The sequence below is a fragment of the Martes martes genome, assembly GCF_963455335.1.
Source record: "Martes martes genome assembly, chromosome: 15".
Lineage (NCBI taxonomy): Eukaryota > Metazoa > Chordata > Mammalia > Carnivora > Mustelidae > Martes > Martes martes.
Genome location: NC_137903.1, coordinates 42,684,173 through 42,696,520, shown reverse-complemented (window position 1 = coordinate 42,696,520; position 12,348 = coordinate 42,684,173). Strand labels below are relative to the sequence as shown.

Below are 12,348 nucleotides of genomic sequence, written 5' to 3'. Positions count from 1 at the left end.
TTTGCTCCAAAGCAACTCACTTTTGGTTATAGAATATAATTTGTCTTTCTTTAGTGAATACATTCCATAATATAGGCAAGAGTCTAGAGATAACCATGTGGGCAGTCCAGACTAGCTGAGATGAATCCATACTGCTCAGTATATAATACATAATATTTATACAATCATATATTTCATATATGTATAAAACATATACATATATAAAAAAGTCTATATTTTGGTATCTCTCCTTTAATGCATGAATGGATAGAGAAGATGTGTATATATATACAGTGGTATATTATTCAGCCATTAAAAAAAAAACTAGCATTTACTACAACATGGATAGATTTAAAAGTTAAGTGAAATAAGTCAGACATTTGGTAAATGAGGCCATTTTTTATCTGAAAGTAATCTAGATCAACACAAGTAATAACTATTTCCTTTTGATTTTTAGTCATATTTATATCCTACCTATACATCTAGACCTTATTCTGAATATGTTCATTCTGATGATTGGCCTTGTAGATTATCTATAACCAGTTCATATTCTCAAACATCTTCCCCTTTGCGATTAGTGTATTTGTGTTCATTTGTATTAATGTTATTTGTAAATTTAATAATTATTATGGCAATGAGCTAAGCAATGCATTTTTACAAAGAATTATGAAACAACCTAATTTTGCATTGATAAGGTAGGAATTACACTGAAAAAAATAAATTCAAGAAAAGCTAAGAGTAAATAGCAAAATAATTGTGGGCACCTGGGTGGCTCAGTTGGTTAAGTGACTGTCTTCAGCTCAGGTCATGATCCTGGAGTCCTGGGATTGAGTCCCACATCGGCCTCCCAGCTCCATAGGGAGGCAGCTGCGCCCTCTGACCTTTTCCCTACTCATGCTCTCTCTTGTTCTCTCTCTCAAATAAATGAAGAAAATCTTAAAAAAAAAAAATAGCAAAATAATTGTGAAAAAAAAGTTGCTATAAAACCTGGAAGGCAACAGTGTTTGTGTTTGTGTTTTTGGTTTTTTAAAAGATTTTATTTATTTATTTGACAGAGAGAGATCACAAGTAGGCAGAGTGGCAGGCAGAGGGGGGTGGGAAGCAGGCTCCCTGCTGAGCAGAGTCCAATGCGGGGCTCAATCCCAGGACCCTGAGATCATGACCTGAGCCGAAGGCAGAGGCTTTAACCCACTGAGCCACCCAGGCTCCCCGGCAACAGTGTTTTTGAATGCTTCTTATATTCTTGATTTTTGTTTTTGTAATCATTCTCATGTTTCAGACTAAAATCTTTTCTGTGTTTCCATTGAGCAGATCACTTTTTAAAAAAAATCCATATTCCTGGGGATGCCTGGGTGGCTTAGTTTATTAAGCATCTGCTTTGGGCTCAGATCATGATCCTGGGGTCCTGGGATAGAGTCCCATATTGGGCTCCTTGCTGGGCAGGGAACCTGCTTCTTCCTCTGCCTGCTGCTCCCCTGGCTTGTGTGCTCTCTCTCTCTCTGGCTGACAAAAATAAAATCTTAAAAAAAAAATCCAGATTTTTCGCCTCAGAATTTATAAAAATTATATTGGTACATAAAAAAGTGAATATATTTCATGGATATGTAAATAGAAGCACAATTACAATAAAAGAAAATCTATGAACTGAGCTTTTAATGTTAATTACTAGAACTGTTCAAATTACCCCTGTGCTTCCAACAAATTACATCACCTTGCTTCATGTCCAGTACTAATTACTTTTTCTGACATTTTTATTTTTCAGTATGTTGATTTTTAAAAATAGATTTACCATACATTTTTAAAATAGATTTACCATACATATGTGTATCCTTATATTATTTGATTTGGCTATATGTAGACTTTGTAAAAATGATTAAATATGTAGTTTTTTGAGATCTGTTTTTTCAAAGATTAGTTCCTGATGTCTAGGGATATAGTTGCTTGATCTTCCATTTTGTTAGTCTACCATAATTTTTTAAAAATTTATTTATTTATTTTAATAAACATATAGTGTATTTTTATCCCCAGGGGTACAGGTCTGTGAATCGCCAGGTTTAAACATTTCACAGCACTCATCATAGCGCATACCCTCCCAATGTCCATATCCCCACCACCCTCTCCCGTCCCCCCTCCCCCCAGCAACCCTCAGTCTGTTTTTTGAGATTGAGTCTTTTATGGTTTGTCTACCTCCCAATCCCATCTTCTTTCATTTTTTCTTTTCCAACCCCCCCAACCCCCCCCATTGCATCTCCACTTCCTCATATCAGGAAGATCATATGATAGTTGTCTTTCTCCGATTGACTTATTTCGCTAAGCATGATACCCTCTAGTTCCATCCACGTCGTTGCAAATGGCAAGATTTCATTTCTTTTGATGGCTGCATAGTATTCCATTGTGTGTATATACCACATCTTCTTTATCCATTCATCTGTTAATGGACATCTAGTTTCTTTCTATATTTTGGCTATTGTGGACATTGCTGCTATAAACATTCCGGTGCACGTGCCCCTTCGGAGCACCACGTTTGTATCTTTAGGATATATACCCAGGAGTGCAGTCGCTGGGTCATAGGGTAGCTCTATTTTCAGTTTTTTGAGGAACCTCCGCACTGTTTTCCAGAGCGGTTGCACCAGCTTGCATTCCCACCAACAGTGTAGAAGGGTTCCCCTTTCTCCGCATCCTCGCCAGCATCTGTCATTTCCTGACTTGTTCATTTTAGCCATTCTGACTGGTGTGAGGTGGTATCTCATTGTGGTTTTGATTTGTATTTCCCTGATGCCGAGTGATGTGGAGCATTTTTTCATGTGTCTGTTGGCCATCAGGATGTCTTCTTTGCAGAAATGTCTGTTCATGTCCTCTGCCCATTTCTTGACTGGATTATTTGTTCTTTGGGTGTTGAGTTCGTAAGCTCTTTATAGATTTTGGATACTAGCCCTTTATCTGATATGTCGTTTGCAAATATCTTCTCCCATTCTGTCAGTTGTCTTTTGGTTTTTTAACTGTTTCCTTTGCTGTGCAAAAGCTTTTGATCTTGATGAAATCCCTATAGTTCATTTTTGCCCTTGCTTCCGTTGCCTTTGGCGATGTTCTTAGGAAGAATTTGCTGCGGTTCAGGTCAAAGAGGTTGCTGCCTGCGTTCTCAAGGATTTTGATGGATTCCTTTCTCACATTGAGGTCCTTCATCCATTTTGAGTCTGTTTTCATGTTTGGTGTAAGGAAATAGTCCAATTTCATTTTTCTGCATGTGGCCGTCCAATTTTCCCAGCACCATTTGTTGAAGAGGCTGTCTTTTTTCCATTGGACATTCCTTCCTGCTTTATCGAAGATTAGTTGACCGTTGAGTTGAGGGTCTATTTCTGGGCTCTCTATTCTGTTCCATTGATCTGTGTGTCTGTTTTTGTGCCAGTACCATGCTGTCTTGATGATGACAGCTTTGTAATAGAGCTTGAAGTCTGGAATTGTGATGCCACCAACTTTGGCTTTCTTTTTCAATATTCCTTTGGCTATTCGAGGTCTTTACTGGTTCCATATACATTTTAGGATTATTTGTTCTATTTCTTTGAAAAAAATGGATGGGATTTTGATAGGGATTGCATTAAATGTGTAGATTGCTTTAGGTAGCATAGACATTTTCACAATATTTGTTCTCCAATGCAGGAGCATGGAACATTTTTCCATTTCTTTGTGTCTTCCTCAATTTCTTTCATGAGTACTTTATAGTTTTCTGAGTATAGATTCTTTGCCTCTTTGGTTTTTTTGCCTCTTTGGTTTATTCCTAGGTATCTTATGGTTTTGGGTGTAATTGTAAATGAGATTGACTCCTTAATTTCTCTTTCTTCTGTCTTGTTGGTGTAAAGAAATGCAACTGATTTCAGTGCACTGATTTCATATCCTGACACTTCACTGAATTCTGTACAAGTTCTAGCAGTTTTGGAGTGGAGTCTTTGGGTTTTCCACATATAGTATCATGTCATCTGCGAAGAGTGATAGTTTGACTTCTTTGCCAATTTGGATGCCTTTAATTTCTTTTTGTTGTCTGATTGCTGAGGCTAGGACTTCTAGTACTATGTTGAATAGCAGTGGTGATAAAGGACATCCCTGCCTTGTTCCTGACCTTAGATAAAAAGCTTTTAGTTTTTCTCCATTGAGAATGATATTTGCAGTGGGTTTTTCATAGATGGCTTTGATAATATTGAGGTATGTACCCTCTATCCCTACACTTTTTGAAGAGTTTTAATCAGGAAGGGATGCTGCACTTTGTTAAATGCTTTTTCAGCATCTATTGAGAGTATCATATGGTTCTTGTTCTTTCTTTTATTAATGTGTTGTGTCACATGGATTGATTTGTGGATGTTGAACCAACCTTGCAGCCCTGGAATAAATCCCACTTGGTCGTGGTGAATAATCCTTTTAATGTACTGTTGGATCCTATTGGCCAGTATTTTGGTGAGAATTTTCGCATCTGTGTTCATCAAGGATATGGGTCTGTAATTCTCTTTTTTGATGGGATCTTTGTCTGGTTTTGGGATCAAGGTGACGCTGGCCTCATAAAATGAGTTTGGAAGTTTTCCTTCCATTTCTATTTTTGGAACAGTTTCAGGAGAATAGGAATTAATTCTTCTTTAAGTGTTTGGTAGAATTCCCCTGGGAAGCCATCTGGTCCTGGACTTTTGTTTGTTTGGAGATTTTTGATGACTGTTTCAATCTCCTTACTGGTTATGGGTCTGTTCAGGCTTTCTATTTCTTCCTGGTTCAGTTGTGGTAGTTTATATGTCTCTAGGAATGTATCCATTTCTTCCAGATCGTGGAATTTGTTGGCGTAGAGTTGCTCATAGTATGTTCTTATAATTGCTTGTATTGCTTTGGTGTTGGTTGTGATCTCTCCTCTTTCATTCATGATTTTATTTATTTGCGTCCTTTCTCTTTTCTTTTTGATAAGTCTGGCCAGGGGTTTGTCAATCTTATTAATTCTTTCAAAGAACCAGCTCCTAGTTTCGTTGATTTGTTCTATTGTTTTTTTGGTTTCTATTTCATTGATTTCTGCCCTGATCTTTATGATTTCTCTTATCCTGCTGGGTTTAGGCTTTCTTTGTTGTTCTTTCTCCAGCTCTTTTCGTTGTAGAGTTAGGTTGTGTATTTGAGACCTTTCTTGTTTCTTGAGAAAGGCTTGTACTGCTACATATTTTCCTGTCAGGACTGCCTTTGTTGTGTCCCACAGATTTTGAACCGTTGTGTTTTCATTATCATTTGTTTCCATGAATTTTTTCAATTCTTCTTTAACTTCCTGGTTGACCCATTTATTCTTTAGAAGGATGCTGTTTAGTCTTCATATATTTGCATTCTTTCCAATTTTCCTCTTGTGATTGAGTTCTAGCTTCAGAGCATTGTGGTCTGTAAATATGCAGGGAATGATCCCAATCTTTTGATACCGGTTGGGACCTGATTTATGACCCAGGATGTGATCTATTCTGGAGAATGTTCCATGTGCACTAGAGAAGAATGTGTATTCTGTTGCTTTGGGATGGAATGTTCTGAATATATCTGTGATGTCCATCTGGTCCAGTGTGTCATTTAAGGCCTTTATTTCCTTGTTGATCTTTTGCTTAGATGATCTGTCCATTTCAGTGAGGGGAGTGTTAAAGTCCCCTACTGTTATTGTATTACTGTCGATGTATTTCTTTGATTTTGTTATTAATTGGTTTATATAGTTGGGTGCTCCCACGTTAGGGGCATAGATATTTAAAATTGTTAGATCTTCTTGTTGGACAGACCCTTTGAGTATGATATAGTGTCCTTCCTCATCTCTTATTATAGTCTTTGGCTTAAAATCTAATTGATCTGATATAAGGATTGCCACCCCAGCTTTCTTCTGATGTCCATTAGTATGGTACATTGTTTTCCACCCCCTCACTTTAAATCTGGAGGTGTCTTCGGGTCTAAAATGAGTTTCTTGTAGGCAGCATATTGATGGGTTTTATTTTTTTTATGCATTCGGATACCCTGTGTCTTTTGATTGGGGCATTTAGCCCATTAACATTCAGGGTAACTATTGAGAGATATGAATTTAGTGCCATTGTATTGCCTGTAAGGTGACTGTTATTGTATATTGTTTTTCTTTCTGATCTGATCTACTTTTCTGATCTACTACTTTTAGGGTCTCTCTTTGCTTAGAGGACCCCTTTCAGTATTTCCTGTAGAGCTGGTTTGGTGTTTGCAAATTCTTTCAGCTTTTGTTTGTCCTGGAAGCTTTTTATCTCTCCTTCTATTTTCAATGATAGCCTAGCCAGATATAGAATTCTTGAATGCATGTTTTTCTCGTTTAGTGCTCTGAATATATCATGCCAGTTCTTTCTGGCCTGCCAGGTCTCTGTGGATAGGTCTGCTTCCAAGCTAATGTTTTTACCCTTGTGTGTTACAGACTTCTTTTCCCGGGCTGCTTTCAGGATTTTCTCTTTGTCGCTAAGACTTGTAAATTTTACTATCAGGTGACGAGGTGTGGACCTATTTTTATTGATTTTGAGGGGCGTTCTTAGCATCTCCTGGATTTTGATGTTTGTTCCCTTTGTCATATTAGGGAAATTCTCTACATTAATTCTCTCCAATATACCTTCTGCTCCCGTCTCTCTTTCTTCTTCTTCTGGAATCCCAATTATTCTAATGTTGTGTTGCCTTATGGTGTCGCTTATCTCTCGAATTCTCTCCTCGTGGTCCAGTATTTGTTTATCTCTCTTTTGCTCAGCTTCTTTATTCTCTGTCATTTGGTCTTTTATGTCAGTGATTCTTTCTTCTGCCTCATTTATCCTAGCAGTGAGAGCTTCCATTTTTGATTGCACCTCATGAATAGCTTTTTTGATTTCAACTTGGTTAGATTTTAGTTCTTTTATTTCTCCAGAAAGGGCTTTTATCTCTCTGGAGATGGTTTCTCTAATATCTTACATGCCTTTTTCGAGCCTGGCTAGAACCTTGAGAATCGTCATTCTGAACTCTAGATCTGTCTTATTACCAATGTCCGTACTGATTAGGTCACTAGCCTTCTTTACTGCCTCTTGTTCTTTTTTCTGAGGTGAGTTTTTCCGCTTTGTCATTTTGTCCAGATAAGATTTGCTTTCTCCTCCTCTGGAATTCCGCTGTTCTTGGTGAGTGAAGTTGGTCTTGTCTGGGTTTCTTGTTGATCTTCTGGGGGAGGGGCCTGTTGTAGTGATTCTCAAGTGTCTTTGCTGCAGGTGGAATTGCATTGCCCTTCCCAGGGGCCGAGCTAAGTAATCTGCTCCGGTTTGCTTTCGGGAGCTTTTGTTCCCTGAGTGCTTTCTGTAGAGTTTCGGAGGACAGGAATGAAGATGGCGGCCTCCCAATCTCCTGCCTGGAGGAGCTGGGAGCTCGGGGTCCTGTTCCTCAGTGCGCCCTCAGAGAAAAGCGCCCAACTGCCCCTCCTCCATGGCCTGTGGTCGTGCCTGGAGGAAAGCGCTCAATTGCTCGCACTATGAGAAAAGCACCCAGTCGCTTCCGTCTCCGTGGCCTCCGGCCGTGCTCCAAGCCCACCCGTCCTGCGACCGGCTCAAGGTAACCCCGGGCTTAGAGCTCACTCCTCGGCTTTGTCGCTGTAGCCGGCTTCCCCGCTCTAATACCTGCGAGCTCTGTGGCACTCTGACACCCCCATCCTTCTGTGACCCCTGCTGGACCTGGTGTTACGCTGACCCCGCGTGGGTTTCCCCCTGGTTTAGCCTCTGGAGCGATGTCCCTCCGTGGAGCAGACTTTTAAAAGTCCCGATTTTGTGCTCCGTTGCTGCGCCGCTTGCCGGGAGCTGGCCCCTCCCCCGCGATCTGTCTTCCCATCGCATTGGATATACTTCTCCGCGGGTCCTACCTTTCAGAAAGTGGTCGATTTTCTGTTTCTAGAAATGTTGCTCTTCTCTTCAATTTCCCATTGGATTTGTAGGTGTTCGCAGTGGTTAGATAAGCTATCTAGCTGATCTCCTGCTACCCGATGTTGTTTCAGCCTGCTACTTTTCCGCCATCTTGACTCCTCTCCAGTGTACCACAATTTATCAGTTGTCTAGTCTGTATACATTTGATGCTTTGTAGAGCTTTTGTTTTTGCTGTCAAGGGCATCTTTGTACATATCTCCTGATGTACGGGTACAAGAATTTCCCTAGATTTTGTACCTAGGAGAGGATGTGAGGGTGACAGGGTAGACACATCAGTAGTTTTTATATTTTGCAATAATATCAAATTGTTTTCACAGTCTTTTTATTAATATAAAGCTCCTACCACAGAAGTATAGGGGTTCGATTCTCCACATCCTTGTCAGTAATTAGTACTATTGAACCTGTAAATGGTTGCCACTTTTGTGGATAAGAAAATAAATTGGTTGTTGGTTTTTATTCTTATTTTTCTGACACTCTAGAGTTAACACGTTATATTTACTGGTCTTTATTTTTTATGAAACAGCATTTCATATCTTTTTCCATTTTTTAAATACTAGATTTACTTATTAAAGCTTCAGTATATGTTCAAGGTAGTAATAACTTGTTTCTTAGTTGTTGTGCATATGGTGACTATCTTCTTAGAGTTTGTATCTTCTTGTCTCTAATGACAGATTTTGATGAACAGAAGTTCTAAATTTGAGTTACTGAATTTGTAACTTTTATAATTCGTGCCCTTTGGGTTTCATTTAAGAAATTCTGTCCTTTTGAGATTATAAACATATTCAGTGATATATCACGTGGCCAATTTTGGAAATGTTCTATGTATGCTTAGGAGGAATACTTGTTTCTAATTGGATACAGTGTTTTATATGTATTCATTAAATTAAGCTTTTAAATTAGGTCATATCATTTTCTTAGTTGAGTTGATGAGGTTAATCTGCTATGTTGTTGGGTTGGTCAATTTTTTAGGAATTTTTACTTTATATATTTTTGAGGCTGTGCTGTTATGTGTGTACTGGGTATACAATTATAAAGTTGAAAGTTTTGCATTTCCAGGGGCTATTTCCATTTCCATTAATGCTTTTCTTCTTTTTTTTCTCCTTTGATTAAATTTGCCTAGTATATTATTTTTCATGTTATTACTTCCAGATTTTTAGTGTCTTTATATTTCCACTGTTGGCAGATAGCATACAGTTGTGTTTTAAAATTCCCATCACTAATTTAATTAGTATTTATATTTATTACTCTTTAATGCTTGCTATTTGTCTCACTTTTTGTGTTTTTCTCTTACATTTTTACCCCCTTCTCCCACCATTTTACTGTTTTAAATGTTACCTATTCTGTTACTATGCTTTCAGTAGTTATCTTTGAAATTGATCCAAACTTAACACCTAAACAGAATCTAAATTTATTATCATCTTTTTAAGAAATTTAATTTTTTTAGTTGATGTACAATGCTATATTAGTTTTAGATATGCAATATAATGATACAACAGTTTTATACGTTACTCAGTGCTCATTGTGATAAGTATAATCTTAATCCCCTTCACCTATTTCACACATCTCCCCGCCTACCTCCTCTCTAGTAGCCATCAGTTTGTTCTCTGTGAAGAGTCTGTTTTTTGACTTGTCTCTTTTTTTCTTTGTTCATTTTTTTTTCTATTAAATTCTACATGTGAGTGAAATGATATGATACTTGCCTATTTCTGACTTAGTTTACTAAGTATAACCCTGTTATGCCCTCCAGATCCATCCATGTTTGTTGCAAATAGCAAATTTCATTCTTTTTAGTGGCTGAGTAATAACTCCCCCCCTACCAATACACCATATCTTCTTTATCTGTTCATCTATCAGTGGACACTTGGGCTGCTTCCATAGTTTGGCTATTGTAAATAATGCTGCAATAAACATAGAGTGCTTGCATCTTTTTGAGTTAGTATTTTCACATTGTTTGGGTAAATACCCAGGAGTGGAATTACTGGATCATGTGGTAGTTCTGCTTTTAATTTTCTGAGGAATCTCCATTCTGTTTTCCACAATGGCTCTACCAGTTTTCATTCCCATCAACAGTGTACATACAAGGGCTCCTTTTTCTCCACATCCTTGTCAATACTTGTTTCTTTCTTTCTTTCTTTCTTTCTTTCTTTCTTTCTTTCTTTCTTCTTCTTCTTCTTCTTCTTTTTTTTTTTTTTTTGACTTCAGCCATTCTGACAGGTATGAGGTGATATCTCCATTGTGGTTTTGATTAGCATTTCCCTGATCAGTGATATTGAGCAGTTTTTCATTACATTTAATATCTTAATTACTGTCGTGAACAATACTAAGTGCTCCAGAATTGAAACTTTCTTCACTCTTCTGATTTATATGCCGTTTTTTGGTGTATTTGTTCTGACTTGTTCTTAAGCCCCGTAATTTAGATATTATAATTAATGTTACAAATGGTATTTAAAATTGCTTAATGGTTACAGGTTTTCTTCTTTCATTTTATGTTAAGGCCTTCTGGTTTGTTTACTGAATTTCTCAAGCATACAGTTTCACACATTTCTTTAGAAATGGCTTTAGGCAATAGTCTGTTTTCATTCACATGAAAAAGTACTTTGGTCACTTTGTTGCAAGGTAGTTTTGTTAGGATCTGAATTTGATGTTATTATTTATTTATTTATCTATTTTATTTATTTTTTTAAAAGATTTTATTTGACTATTTTTTAAAAGATTTTATTTATTTATTTGAGAGAGAGAGAGAGATCACAAGTAGGCAGAGCAGCAGGCAGAGGGAGAAGGGGGAAAGCAGGCTCTCTGCTGAGCAGAGAGCCCATCCCAGGACCCTGAGATCATGACCTGAGCTGAAGGCAGAGGCTTAACCCACTGAGCCACCCAGGTGTCCCAGGATCTGAATTTTAGATTGGAATTGTTTTCTTTCGACTTTTTGAGGGTAACCAAGGTTCACTTCCTTAGCTTCTTTTATTGCTCTTCAGTATCTCCTTTGTTAATTGTTGGCCCTGTCAGATGAGTCATCTTTTCTTGTTTGTTTGATTTTTTTTTTCAAGATTTATTTATTTAGGGGTGCCTGGGTAGCTCAGTTGGTTAGGCATCTGCCTCCTGCTTGGGTCATGATCCCAGGGGCCTGGAATTGAGAATTGAGTTCTGCGTTGGGTTCCCTGCTATGCAGAGAGTCTGCTTCTCCCTTTCTCTCTCCCTCTGGATCTCCCCCTGCTTGAGCTCGAGTGTGCTGTCGCTCTTTCTCTCTTTCTCTTAAATAAATAGATGGGGTCTTTTGGGGGCGGGGGAATATATATATACACACACACACACACACACACACACATACTTATGAGAGAGATAGAGACAGAGGGAGAAAGCAAGATTGTCCATGAATTGGGGGAGGGGCAGAAGGAGGAGAATGAGCATCTCAGGCTGACCTCCCATTGAGTGGGGAGCCTGACTGGGGGCTCCATCTCATGACCCCAAGGTAATGACCTGAGCCAAAACAAAATCAAGAGTCAGGGGCTTGCTTAACCGAATGAGGCACCCAGGTGCCCCAATTTGTCTGATTTTTGAAATCATTTTGTTTTTGGATAGAAACACAGTTTTGCTTCATTGTGTCTTATTATTGATTTCTCTTATAACATCCTACTTGATAAGAATAATTTCGTTGTATGTATGTCTGTTTTCAGTTCTGAAAAATTGTCAACATGAATTCTTCAGTCTGTTAAAATTTTTTGGGTCTCTAAGTGCCCGTATTTTCAACCTTATACTTTTTATGCTTCTTAACCTCTGTTTCAAATTTTCTGTCTTTTAATCTTTTATCCTAGTAGTTCTGGTTAATTCCTTTAGATTTATTTTTCAGTTCACAAATTCTCTTTTCAGTGTCTCTCAGTTTTAGTTTTTTTCTTTTGTTATTTGTCTCTAAGTATTGCCCTCTTTGTCTTTCCCCTGCTCTGCACCATTATATTTTCTTTGATACCACTTCTCTGAGTTCAGCTTCTTATTTGGTTGTGTATCTGTTACATCTTTGGAAGTTGTCTTACTTAATTTCTTGTGACCCAAGCACTGCTTTAAAATAAGATTCTTACCTACCATCTAGTTTCAGCAGGGGTTCACTTTAGAGCGTTTTGTTTAAGGTAGTGCCTTAATATTTCTTACTTAGATACATTTGCAGTTGTTGTATAGTTATGGTGAACTTGTGTCATCTCAAGCTCTCATCATGTATCTTATCTCTGTGTTTGTTTGTGGGCCTCAAGCATAATAGAAAATAGCCTTTTGTGGAAAGAATCGTCTTATCCTTTCATTTAACATGGTGTAGGCAATATTGAGGATCATAGATTTTTTCTTATAGATTTCTATGCCAGTATTTTTCAGGTTTGCTGGCTTTATATATATCGGATTTAGTTATTCTGATTTTCTAATGTATATTTTAGATCAGTACATGTGTATTACATATTAT

At 37.8% G+C, this 12,348-nt stretch overlaps 1 protein-coding gene across 2 annotated transcripts in view; it reads left to right on the top strand.

The window, feature by feature from the left end:
- COP1 (COP1 E3 ubiquitin ligase) overlaps positions 1–12,348 on the top strand; it is a 267,982-nt gene that overhangs the window by 90,374 nt on the left and 165,260 nt on the right. The gene's annotated exons all lie outside the window — the stretch shown is intronic.